General features: G+C 33.5%; 1 protein-coding gene across 9 annotated transcripts in view; it reads right to left on the bottom strand.

Annotated features, from left to right (window-relative positions):
* Positions 1 to 12,414, bottom strand: part of ERC2 (ELKS/RAB6-interacting/CAST family member 2) — a 968,268-nt gene that overhangs the window by 510,026 nt on the left and 445,828 nt on the right. The window lies entirely within an intron of this gene.

Genomic DNA, 12,414 nt, shown 5'->3' with positions numbered 1-12,414 from the left:
TTCCCCCACAAGAAATGGGGGCTTGGTGGAGGTAGAGACAGTGATGTGTTTATTTCTGGTGTTTTGGCAAACAGAACTAAGACAATTCAACTCCTCACAGTTAAGTAAGTGACTCATACCAACAGCTTCCTTTTCCAATACAGAGAAACTGAGAAAAAACAATATTAAATTATTTTTCCAGGAACCATCAAGGGTATATGTAAAGCCAGGTAACATAAAAGAGACTGGTTGACTGATCACTGAACACTTCATCCCACTGAGAAATTTCAGCAGAAGATGTAGAATGAAACAAAGCCTTGAAAAAGCAGAAGGGCTTTCCAGCTAACAGTCATACCCATAAATTCTTGTTCTTTTGATTAAATAAACCTGAACCGGGAGGAAGATGAGCTAATTCATGAGCAAGCACACAGACGAGAATCTGCAAACACATGCATGGGGGGTGGGGGGCAGCTTTACACAGGAGAACAGACACAGGCAACAACACAGCAACAACACTGCAGAATAATTTGCAGCCAAAGTATTTGTGGTTTTTTGTGTGTGACAGTGCGTTTTGGCTTTTTTTTTTTCCCAAAATAAACTTTTGGCTGAAATATTCCCAGACAGATGGAAATAACACTGCACTGCAATGTTTTGCCTACCCCTTGTTTCCCATTATTCCTAATTGATTTCTTCAAAGAGCAGGCAGGGAAAAAACAAGTAGTTTAACAACAGTGCACATTCAACATAGAAAGTTCAGAGAGGTCATATATGTATATATCTCCAAAATCCATGTGTGAACTAATAAAATGTTAACAATTTATTAGGACTTAAATTATCCTGCTGTCTTCTACGTAGAGCAGATGTCCATTGTGTTTTTATACACTTTTTAAAAAAAATTTCAGGGAAAAAACAAGGCAAGCAAGCTGCAAACTACTGTGGGGTCAAATGAATCATGCATGGTTAGAAAAATTAACACTAATACTACTGTTAGAAGGTTGACAGTCTTTGCAATAATTTAGTAGAAAAATTTCAAAAATTAGTATAAATAAAAATAAATTTCTTATTTATGACAAACTAATTATTTTTAGGATATTTTTGCATGTAACATATTATTTAAGCATGAGGATAGATGGGGAATAATTTGCTTTCACATTCTTTAATCTAAGATTTCCTTATTCAAGAAATAAACTCAACTACGCAAAAGAACTTGGAAAAGATATATCAGTTCAACACAGTATCAGGCAGCCTGTCATCCACATTTCTCAGAAAATATTTATTTTTATTTATTTAGTGCATACACTGAGTTTCATTATAATAGAATAGAATAGAATTAGTGAGCTTTTTCAGTATAATTAAAATAATCTGAAAGAGAATCTTGAGCTAAATATTCCTTTAGGAGTTTATTCATCTAATAATTTTATTTTAAATTGAAGTAATGAATATTAATTTGTTAATCTCCCGTCAAAAAATGTAGAGCAGGTATTCTATTTTAAAACAAAATACTCCATATAACTACTTCTATTTGTGATAATAATAATCAACTCATTACTCTTATAACAGAAAAGCATTTAAAATATACAGCTTTTTGATTACTATGAGAAAGAAAACAAAAATTTCATGTTAATTCTCTTCTACTTTTATACTATATTACCATTATTTTATGGCAGCTAAAAACCTTTCCATGGCAGTTTTCTCAAACTAACCAACCAGTGACATTAAGATCTTTTAAAAAAGGAATTAATGAACTAAGTAATGACCAGCTAGAAACACTCAAAATAAATGAATAAATGTTTTGTAGGTTATTTCTGATGAGTGAAAAAATTCCTTTTTTGACTCAGATTTGAAGATTCACAAAGAGCTAGCAGTTAGCTGCTGCGGTTTATTTTGGTTGTTTTTATTCTTAAGATTATTATTATCAAAATTTTTAATAAATGGGTACAGGATTACTAGTTGTAAGACCTAGATTCTAAATATGGCCTTGTGTCTTATGACTATGGGCAAATGAATAAGCCTCTCTAAGGACAGTGAAAACTATAAAATGACAAACATGGGGAAGGTATTATTCATTTGTGTTTTTATTGTGATTATTATTTTATAATACGCATCCCATCAGTGGGGCTTGTCATACAGCTAAACTGATATGTTTATTTAATTTTCATTGACAAGATACTACATACACCTTAGAGAAGCCTCCCTGCTAGGTTTTCAGAGAAAGCAGTCTGCTGGTGATAGGTATGTAAGCACATTCCTTATTTTAGCTACTTGAAGAGAAGAAGATAAACCAAGGCAAGTTTTCAGCACAGGGTGAAATTCAGTGGGTTGGCAATCTTTTAAACCTACCCAGTGAGTACGGTTAAGGGACTCATGGGATGTTTAGAGGTACAGAAAGCCTAGGAAAAAACAATCCTGAATTTAGACCATGTTGACCACTGTGTGTGATGCTACAGTTAGATCATGTTATTAAAATAAAGACCATAGCCAAGTTTACAGCTGGCCTGGTGTCTGTTAGATAATTTGTAGGTGCTAATGATTCTTCCTTTTAAAAGGAATAGACAACCTGAAGAACACCTTTGAGTTAAATATATCTATTTATCTCCATATCAATGTCTACTGATTTCTGGGCAAAAGAGTTTATGTCAAATCACCTTCAATATTGGTGCCAGAATTCTTGGAAAGGTTATTAAATAAAGGTGTAGATACATACCATTTAAAAATTTTTTATGTCAATAGAAAGCTGCAAGAAAGAGTCATATAGAGATGGAAGAGTAACAGCTGCTTTTGGATAATCACTAGTGTCCATGTGAAGACCCAAGGAAAGAGAGAGTTTCACATGACTGTAGGCTGGTGAATCCCTGATCCAAACTAAGCAGTGGAAGCAAAAGTCTTCCACAGAACTTAACCAGCTCTACTCAGCATGAATCACAACTTTTCAGAGGATCGGCTGAAACTGTTAACTAGTGTAGCGCAAGTGTGTTATACTGTGATCTATAGACATGGGGAGATACTATACCAAAGAAAAACAGGAGGAAATTGAGCTTACAAAGCCAATGCTTCCTTCAAAATTGTAAGGCCAGAGCCTCCTCTAAAAATAGAGAGAAGGAAGCACTTTCTTTGCATTTAGGCAATACTCTTGCCTTTTCAAATTAAAACATGGGTTCTTTAATCTGGACTGGGAGTTCCTGATAGGGATCAAAAGTAGACAACAGATTTGGGCCTAATGTACTTTAGGCACTGCAAAAACATAAAAATACATTTGAATAAATCATTACCTGACAAATTCCTACCATGGCATTCTGACCTATTCAAGGTTTAGACTGAAAATATACAATAAGTACTTCCCCTTATGAATCTGTTGATTTTAAACTAGTACCCCCAAAAGGTCAGGAAGCAATTGCCCATTCCATTCATCTAAGACACATCAACTTCATTCACTAGTCAGGAATCTAGCTCTTGAAAAATGCAGATTGGTGTGGATTTTCTTTTAATGATTTCAGAACTTATGTATCATAAATATAGTGAAGCACATTGTCACTTTCAAAGACATACACAAGTCATTAAAACCAAAGGAATACCGATGAGCATTTTTTTCCTAATGTAGAGATTTAATTTTTCTGATTAAACAGGTCAGTTTAAAAACAAATCCAGTTATCTGGTTCTGCTTCAAAATATTTCTGGTAACTTTTAGAGCAAATTTCAAGCATCTTATAGAAACACAGAAAATTGAGAAAAGAACATTTCAAAAATGTCTGTATTACATATTAGATCAGTAAATTTTGAGGGTCCCCCAATTATGTTTCTTGCATTTCCATATGTAAGGAAATTTCCCCGCAAATGGGAACAATCAAAACAAAATTTGGAGCCTCACAGATGTGGGCAAGCTTGCCATTTTGATGTGAACTGGTTCTGAAAGCCTGAATCAAGCACAGAAGAGAAATCTGGTCATGACTTAAGACAAGGAGTACACAACAATACCTAGTGGTTATTTTAATGAAACAATTTAGAACTATTTCAGGAAATAAGGCAAAATTACAGATTAATACTATATCTAAATCAAAGTTAAGAGCAAACGTGATTAAAACCATACCAGGATTGATAGTATCAATATGACAAATCACAAGTTTATTTACACTCCTTGTGTGAAAGTTAGCCATTGATTTTTTTCAATAAAATGTTAGTTCATCATTCCAAGTGCCTAGAAAGGAAAGTATTAACTTTGGTCCAGAAACCTGATGTGAAACTAGGTAGGGAATATTCAATTATAATGTTAAATAATATTCTCTCTTTGAAATGGGCCTGAACAATTTTAATAAAAAATCTTTTCTCTCAAAATAAATAAATGATTAGTCATGACCATAAAGTGCAAGCAGAACACTAACTAATGAATCTGAGGACTTTTCTTTCATGCTGCTTATGGTTTTAGCAATAATTTGTTAAATTTATGCACTGTAAAAAGATGATTCTCCACTGCAGCACTTTGGGGGTTTAGTGTCTGTTAACAACACTTTAACGGTCCTTTCATATCTTAACAGCAGAACAGGGTATATAAACTACTCTAAACATTATTTCAATCTGTTACAGTAAGTTCCAATCTTCACATAATTCTGAGTTATAAACAAAATATTACTATTTAAAATAGAGTTTTTAGGGTGATTTTAGAACTCTAACATGTTATAAAATTTAAATTTTATTTTAAATCCAATTAATTAATACCAAATATAATAGGTGAGTCTAAAAAATACGTCTGGAAACTAATAACGATGTACCTTTGAGTCTTACATTAATTAATGCTAAAGGAAATTATTCTTTCACAATTCCAGCTAACTACATCCCGAGTATTCACATTTTGCATATTATAACAACCATTCCAAAAAGAAATTTCTTGTCATAGATGAGACAGATAGGATATGTATAATAAACATAAGAAAAATTATTTTGAACATCTGTTTAAGTTCCACATATACAAAATAAAAAGAACCAACTGTATGCTTAACACTTCTTAAGACCCTTCACACAAAAATATAATTATTAATGTAATACCTTTTAACAATGGAATTTCCTAAAATTAGCAATGTAGAGAACTGAGTAATTATCTGGATGGTCTGATACAAAACATGTGACTTCAAATCTTAAGTGTTATTTCGAATATAACTTGAATTCTTTAAGTACTGAAAGCCTAGATTCAGTGTGAGGTATGTTTGTGTGTATATGTGTGTTTGTACATGCTACATGTATGCTACATGTATGCTACAACTATCTCTTAAATAGTTGTAATTTTCCATTGTGTCAGGGGAGCTAGCTAGTCTATGAGTGAATCAAATAATTTTCAGACACTGGCTAAAAAAAAAAAATCATAGAAAGAAACAACTGTACCTAGGCAAGGACTGTGAAAGTATTTATAATTCAGCCTATCATGTCCCTGGGATTGCAGTCTTATAATGACATATAAATCAGGAAGAGTTCACTGAACATGAACAAATTTTTTTTTCCCTTTGGACTGGAAAAATGCTTGGTCTTTTTCTTGTAAAACCTTACATAAAATATGAGTCCCACAAAAGGTGAATTTGTAGAAGGATGGGATTTCAAAAGATAGTGACCAGGCAGGGGGTACTCATATGTTTGGGAACAACAGAGGGGTCTCAAGTGTGTCTTAGCCAGTAGCAAAGTTGCCCCCAGTACCTCCAAATCAAACATTTGCCCTGCAGCAATGATGGTATTAAATGAAGCACTAAATTTAGGACCCAGAAAGTCTAAAGATTTATTAAAAATTTATAAGAGGCTTCTGGATACGATCCCTGGGCACAATAACCATTAGGGCTACAGCAAAGAAGGTATTGGAGACTGGTGAAAAAATGATATTACTTGTCTAGAAGTAAGAACTAAAGGAAGAAAAGAACTCGCCTGAAGATAACCTGCACAGTGTTTATAATGACAAGACAAAACTCCTTCAGGAGTAGAGAGTGGTAGTTAAGCTGAAGAAAGGTTATTACTATAAGAAGTAATAAGGATACACAGACAACATTTTAGACTCCTAAGACATGGCATTAGAGGAGTGACTAATGTAAAAGGTTTTTCAAAGTAGAAGGTTTATTTCTACTCTAGGATAAAAATACTCCCAGGAGGACTTCAAAGCTTAATTTTTATTTATTCTGATTTAGTTTAGACGGATGTACATAGGACTGACTGTAAAATTATCTTATTTAACAAAAACAAGTTATAATTCACCAAATTTTGTAGGGTGGCCACATTCAAAATAAATAAACAAGAATAAAATAAATTTCCTAGGTACCAGTAACTGGTTAGAAAATAAAAGGAGAAATATAGTATTCACAACAGTAACCTAAAAATTATATACATAGAAATGCTTAGGGCTATCCTTAAAAAGAAACATCACAGGCTTATAATAGGAAAATGTCAAAACTTTACTGTAAAAGATAACTGAAATAGATAAAAGTTGTATCAAGTTCACGAAATGGGAAAAAAATATTGGAAAGATAGCAATCATTCTAAAATTATTTTATAGGTTGAATATAATTCAAATTAAAATAAACAACTGTGCTTTTTAATCGACAAGGTGATCCTAAAGTTTACTTGGAATGATAGAAAATTAAAGGCTAAGAACATTAAAACAAACCGAGACTTAATAAAAAGCAGAGAGAAGTAGGGTGGAATTCGTTGCACTAGATGTTTAAAAATATTATAAAGCCACAATAAATAAAATTCTGACTCAACAAGCAATGGAAATTGATAAAACTAAACAGAAGCTCAGAAATTAAGATATTCATCCATATAAGAATTTAGTATAAAACAGGAGCAAGATCAGTGGATACAGAAAGAATTACTTGATAAATGGTGCTGGGATAACTAGTTGATCATTTAGAAAAATATAGTTAGAACCCCACCACTCAACATGAATCAAAGTAATCTAAAGATAGATAAGGTGGTTAAATTGATATAAAAAGTAACATTTAAAAAATTTAATATAGGTGAGTGTCTATGCTTGAAATCAGAGGATGACTTTTAAGCATAAAGGCAATGAGGAAATCCTAAAGGGAAACACGGGTCAAGAATGTAAAAATAGTTCTCTATAGAAAAAAATTAAAGTAAATAAAACTTTGCCACAAATCTGACGAAGTTTCCATATAAAGCACAGAATAACCCATATAGAATAATCCAATGAACAAAACAGAAAACTCAAAAATAAGTACTTAAATAACTTAAAGAAACAATTTACAGAAGAAAAATACAAACAGCTAATAAATGAATCAAAAACCTCAACCACACTAGTAATTAATGAAATGAAAGTTAAAATGAGAAAAAATATTCCACCTGTGCATTTGTCAAACTTATGTAAAATGAAAATCCTTGGTGTTGGTCTGTATGTGACAGAAAGAATGCCTTTATTCAGTGTTGGAAGAACCATGCCTTAATAGAACTTCTCTAAAATGCAACATAGCGGGAACTACTGAGAGCTTTTAAAAGTTACTGGCCCAGGATTATATTCTATTCAAAAATAGAAATGTGGGAAAATTAATATGGAAAGATGTTCTTCAGTGTATTATTTATACTGGCAAAAAAAAAGGGGGGGAAGAAATGATTAACGTTTGGGGAATGAGACCATAGAGTGGAATATCATACAACCATTAAAAAGGTGTTTTAGAAGAACAGTTAACTATATGAGAAAATTCTGATGATATGTCATAAAAATAGGATATAAAACTCAACAAACACTTTGACGCAATTTCGTGAAAAGAAATAGATATTAGATAAGAAAAAAGAAAAAAGAAGAAAGAATAGAGGGAAGGAGAGAAGGAAGGAAAAGGGAGGGAAGGGGGGGAAGGAAAAGAAAGAAGGAAAAGGGTAGAAAAGGAAACAGGAGATGAAAGAACACTAACGATCAATCAAAAGATATCTGGGTGTGGAACAAGCTAGATGTTCCTAGTTATCATCTCTGTGCACTAAGGTGTCTTGTTACTTTTATTTTCTCCTACATCCATCTATACTTTGGCAAACTTTCTGCTGAGACCATACTTTATTTCTATAACCAGAAAAACATGGTCATTTTTTTAAAACACTCTAAAGTATAGAAAATTCATCATGCTGCATCTCTATCAGTCTAAAAAAGAATTGAGGGCTTCCCTGGTGGCACAGTGGTTAAGAATCTGCCTGCCAATGCAGGGGACTATGGGTTCGAGCCTGGTCTGGGAAGATTCCACATGCCGTGGAGCAACTAAGCCCACACGCCACAACTACCTAGAGCCTCTAGAGCCTGCGCTCTAGAGCCCATGAGCCACAACTACTGAACCCGCGTGCCATAACTACTGAAGCCCACATGCCGAGAGCCTGTGCTCTGCAACAAGAGAAGCCACCACAATGAGAAGCCTGCGCACCTCAACGAAAAGTAGCCCCCACTCACTGCAACTAGAGAAAGCCCACGAGCAGCAACAAAGTCTCAACACAGCCAAAAGTAAATTTAAAAAAATTTTTTAATTCAAAAATAAATAAATAAAAAAGAATTGAACCCTGAGAATATCTGCAGACAGGGGAGTTAAAATAATGAGCTATACACTATGGAAAACAGTATGGAGGTTCCTCAGAAAACTAGAGTTGCCATATGATCCAGCAATCCCACTCCTGGGCAAATATCTGGGCAAACCTATAATTCAAAAAGATACATGCACCCCTATGTTCACAGCACCACTATTCACAATAGCCAAGATATGGAAACAACCTAAATGTCCATCAAGAGATGAATGGATAAAGAAAATGTGGTATATATATACAATGGAATACTACTAAGCCATAAAAAGAATGAAATAATGCCATTTGCAGCAACATGGATGAAACTAGAGGTTACCATACTAAGTGAAGTAAGTCAGAAAGAGAAATACAAACACCATGTGATAACACTTATATGGGGAATCTAAAATATGACACAAATGAACTTATTTACAAAACAGAAACAGACTCACAGACATAGAGAATAGACTTGTGCTTGCCAAGGGGCAGAGGGGTGGGGAGGGATGGATTGGGAGTCTGGAATTAGCAGATGCAAACTATTATACATAGAATGGATAAACAACAAGGTCCCACTGTATAGCAGAGGGAACTATATTCAATATCTTGTAATAAACCATAAAGGAAAAGAAAATGGCAAAGAATATATACATGTATAACTGAATCACTTCAGTGTACAGTAGAAATTAACACAACATTGTAAATCAACTATACTTCAATAAAATAAATTTTAAAAATAATAATAATGAGCTATATTAACTGGCTATATTAATAATCAGCTATATTCCCAGGATGCCAAAACAATGGGTTAGCTTAATTAACTCAGGGAGAAAAATCAGTCAATGACTTTTGAATTAGTCACCTAAAGGACTGAAAAGTTTGCTTCTGCATCCTAAAGACCCATCACTGGGTTAAAATGAAGGCAAAATCCAATACGTGCCATGTCATCAATATTTCTGGAAATGGTCTAAAAGTTAACAGAACTATTTCTTTGACCCTACCTATCCTAACAGGGATCGTGAACTCCTATTGTGGTCCTGATAAATCATAGCTGCTGCAGAAACAAAGCCCTCCCCATTTGCCCTGCACACCTAAAATATGACATACTTAGGTTTTTTTCCTGTCCTTAAGTAGTAAGTGTGAGACGATTTCAGTGGGATTACTTTACACCTCTTTAAAATGATCTACAGAAAACACTTATTTTTCTCAGGGTCAATTTTCAAGCTTGAAGATATCCCAATCTTAATTTGTCTTTCTTCACATCTCCACTGTCCTAAGCCTGCTTGTTAACCATTCAAATATTAAGGGAAAGGAAATTTGGAATATTTTTGTTGCTCTGCTAAAAATCACATATGGGGAAAGAGGTTAATAAAGATGCTCCAACGAGGCTTGAGGAATTGTTTGCAAAAGTAAAATTTGTTTTAAAGAATGGAGGGTGGAGACTGAATCTAATGAAATACACCCAAGCATCTTGTGTATCATGCTGTATGTATCCTGGAGCAGCAGCTTAACAAAAAGTAGTTGGCTGAATTGTTTCCTTTATCCCTGCTATTCCTTTTTCCCATGATGGGAATTTATAAATAAGAGATAATTAGAATGCATGATAGCACAGATCACATCTGCCACATAACAAATCCCAGTCACCTTTATGTATGATTTCTCCCATTAAGTCACCTAAGTTGGAAAAACAAAAAAGCCCTTCTTCTTTAATAAGTTAAAGAAACAAACTGCTTCATATAAACACACACTTGTCATGAGGATAAAAAAATTAGTGGTGGCATCTGGGCTGTTTTACACATATTTTTTACTAGTTACCTGTTTTTTTTGTACCATTAAGCTATAATCAGAATTGTTACTATCTGTTATTAGGAGACTATATTTTAGTTTGTTCTCAAATGATATGATTTTAACTCTTACAAAACCCACAGTAATGTTAGGCATTTACTAGTCTCAAAGAGCATAGCCCTACTTTAAAATATAAACCTATTTTAACTTCTATCCCTTGAATATAACATACATTGAGTTGTTTGCTGTTTTACAAATGCTATCCCTTTTGGCATAGATAACTCTATGTTTGAAGGATCTGGGAAAGAATTCTATGAGCCTAGATCTGCAGCTGACCTCTGTTTTTCTATCGCCTTAGGGTTGAAGTTAAGACAGGTAATATCAGAGCTGGCAATATTTCCCTGAGTTCTTAATTTTTTAATTTCACTTTCAAAAGAAATGGCAGTGGCCTCTGCACAGGTCATTTCTTTTGACAGAACGGAAATGGGAAGAGACGTATAAATATTTTTGAAACATCCCCAATATGGCACACTGTGACGTGATCAATGGATCCTCATGCTTTGATATGTTACAGCGGGAACTTTCATAAATGACTTACTGGATTGTACATCTGATTGAACAACTGCTCAGCTTGCTACATTGCAAAGGTGGGGAGGCATTGAAGCACAGACAGGGAAAGAAGGAAAGATCCAGAAACACAGCATTAGCTCAACAAATCTAGTGCATTTGCACAGACAAACTCATGGTTAAAAGGAAGAAATTTCAGTTTCTAAACATTCCACAGTGAAAGTGAGAGGCTCTAGGGAAATAGAAATGTTGACTTTGGCTCCTAAAAAAGAATAGCTGGAATAAGAAATTGAAGGTTTGTGTTACTTTCCCTTTCTCAAGTTAAATAACCCATGAAATAAAGAAAGCTGTCCACTTTTGATGATACATGAAGTGCTGGCCTCCAGCAATGAATCAGAGGAAGTGCTTTTGGCCAAGCCTGCAATTTGTTACCTGAACTTCAAAGATGGTAATAATAAAAGATTAATTAAATCTTATCATTGAACTTATAGCTCTTCTTTTATATTAACACAAGCCTGAATTTTCTATTCAGTCTAACTTTAGAAAAATACAGATCAGCAAACAGCAGGTTAGCAACAGCAAAATATCAGTAAGCAAGAAATTACAGGATTAACAGCAAATGGGAAAAGAAAAAATTTAAGTCAGTAGGAAGATTAAAGGGAACCAAAATACAGTATTATCCATTGTCTACTACCAGTTTCCACTGGTAGTTCATAATAACAAAAAATACCATTTTTTGTGTCTATCCTACTATGTTCCAAGTCCTTTAGAATCTGTAATGCTCTTCTATTTTGTGTAGAAGATTTAAATGTTTGCAGATTTAAATGTACTAAATATTATTTTAAATAGCATCCTCAAGTTATATTTCTTAAATATTTGCATCATTAATTTGGGGCTCAATGTCAAGGTGTAGAAGGTGAAATACTGTAGGATCTTTTCATTTGCTTTAAGCCAAGACATGTCTTTGAAGAACATGAATTTTTTCTTTCTTCAACTTTGATAAAGTAAATGATAGTTTGACTGTGGTTTTAAAAAACACCCTCCTCAAAATGATATTAATTGGAAAATTACCAAATAAGACAAATCAAAACATTTTGAATTGCTGTTGCTTCTCAAATGATTTCTAGTCATTTCAGGTAAATTTATTTCTACATATTGAACACTAAATACTCTTTTGAAAGACAAAATGATCCACACATCACTAGGTTCTTCTCAACCCCTAGGTGTCTAATTAAGATTAATGAATGCACTAAATTATAAAGCACACTCATAGCTAGTACTTAAGAATTATTTGGTTAATATCATTTTATCAGCCTCACTAATATCAGTAAAGATTTCCTTACAAGTGAATCTTGGATTGTTTGTTTTTAAGAGGTGGGATGGAATGTGTAAGGAATAGCTCCTTTTCTGCCTATAGTAACCATTTTTGACACAAAGTATTTGGAACTGTCTTAAATTGACATAGTAAAGGGTTGAAAGCAACTATGTGTATGAATGGTCTCCACAAACTTTTCTGTTAAAAACTCATCAATTTCAAGCATTGTTTATAAGACAAAAGCAAATTTAAAT

This window comes from Mesoplodon mirus, assembly GCF_964341445.2.
Source record: "Mesoplodon mirus genome assembly, chromosome: 12".
In the NCBI taxonomy this organism is placed as follows: domain Eukaryota; kingdom Metazoa; phylum Chordata; class Mammalia; order Artiodactyla; family Ziphiidae; genus Mesoplodon; species Mesoplodon mirus.
The sequence above is the reverse complement of the archived record's forward strand: the minus strand, read 5'-3'. Positions and strand labels throughout refer to the sequence as shown.